We start from the raw sequence: 1,841 nt of genomic DNA on the forward strand, positions 1-1,841 counted from the left end.
GTCACATGGCAGGCAGAGTAATGGATCACCGACTCTTCCATATCCAGTTGAAAAAAATAGTTCCTGGTGGTTTAACAGAATGAATAAAAGCAAAGTATGTGCTGCTTGGGAGAGGACCCTAAAGCATATCTAACCTGTAAAGCAAAAAAATGTATATATTTCAGATTACCAATCCATAAAGGTGGTGGCTGCATGACCTTTTCTTTTTTTTGGGGATTTGTTTCTTTTTTTTCACATTATGATCCAGCCAATAAGTCTGGTTTTGTTTTTGTTTTGTTTTTTTTTCCAATTTCCTCTAACAGACCAAGCTGTCCATAAGAAGTGGCAGTTATTGAGTTGAGACAACTTATTCAACATCGACAGGGGTGTTTAGAATGGTTAGGTTTTGAACATGATGAGAAACACTACCCTCTCCACCCTTTGCTACTAAACCTAATGCTACCTTATCCACTATTTGCTACTAAACCTAACACTACCTTATCCACCATTTGCTACTAAATCTAACACTACCTTATCCACCATTTGCTACTAAATCTAACACTACCTTATCCACCATTTGCTACTAAATCTAACACTACCTTATCCACCATTTGCTACTAAACCTAACACTACCTTATCCACCATTTGCTACTAAACCTAACACTACCTTATCCACCATTTGCTACTAAATCTAACACTACCTTATCCACCATTTGCTACTAAATCTAACACTACCTTATCCACCATTTGCTACTAAACCTAACACTACCTTATCCACCATTTGCTACTAAACCTAACACTACCTTATCCACCGTTTGCTACTAAGTCTAACACTACCTTATCCACCGTTTGCTACTAAACCTAACACTACCTTATCCACCATTTGCTACTAAACCTAACACTACCTTATCCACCGTTTGCTACTAAGTCTAACACTACCTTATCCACTGTTTGCTACTAAATCTAACACTACCTTATCCACCGTTTGCTACTAAGTCTAACACTACCTTATCCACCGTTTGCTACTGAATCTAACACTACCTTCTCCGCCATTTGCTTCTGAATCTAACACTACCTTCTCCGCCATTTGCTTCTGAATCTAACACTACCTTCTCCGCCATTTGCAACTGAATCCAACACTACCCTCTGTCAGTTGAGAATGCTGCTGTCCAAGGGTGGCTCCATTGTCCTTCCATAGAGTGTAGACAGGAAGTGTTTTGCTAGCTGGATCATCAGGTGAAAATAAAGGGAGGAAAAGCCTAAAAATAGAAAACTGATGCAGTCACCACATCTAAGGATTTTTAAGCTTTAATAGATTACATTTTAGGGGGGTTTAGATATACTTGCTGCTTTAATTTGCATATGCGCAGCACAGGTATCCTTTAAAGCCCAAATCCAATCAAAACTTATTTTAGTTTTGGAGACAATGTGAAGGGTTAGAAGCACTGTGATGTTTCAAATGCTGTCTGATCGGGAAAAAATTTTCAACATGTCCCTTTAATAGAAGTCAATTGCTTGAGCCTCTTCTGTCGAGTAGGAATGGCCACACACTGGTTGAAATTCAGCCGGTCCCTACTGAACCGGCTGAATTTCAATCAATGTCTGGCCAGCTTTACAACCAGAACTGTGTTCCCAGCTATGCCCATTATACAGCGGCCTCTTCCTATAGACCTTTTCCATGATTACTTCAAAGTATTAATGGAAGAGTGATATATAAAGAGCCACTGTCACCTTGCCCAATTAAGACACACTGATTGTGCCTCCTAATATGTCCTTTCTAAAAAGGTATACTCTTCTATCCACACTTCCTCACCTCCTCCCCGCTCCATTGCTTTAATGGTGCAGAGCAGTGGTCCTCAACC

This window comes from Pelophylax lessonae (genome assembly GCF_965119305.1).
Source record: "Pelophylax lessonae genome assembly, chromosome: 9".
In the NCBI taxonomy this organism is placed as follows: Eukaryota; Metazoa; Chordata; class Amphibia; order Anura; family Ranidae; genus Pelophylax; species Pelophylax lessonae.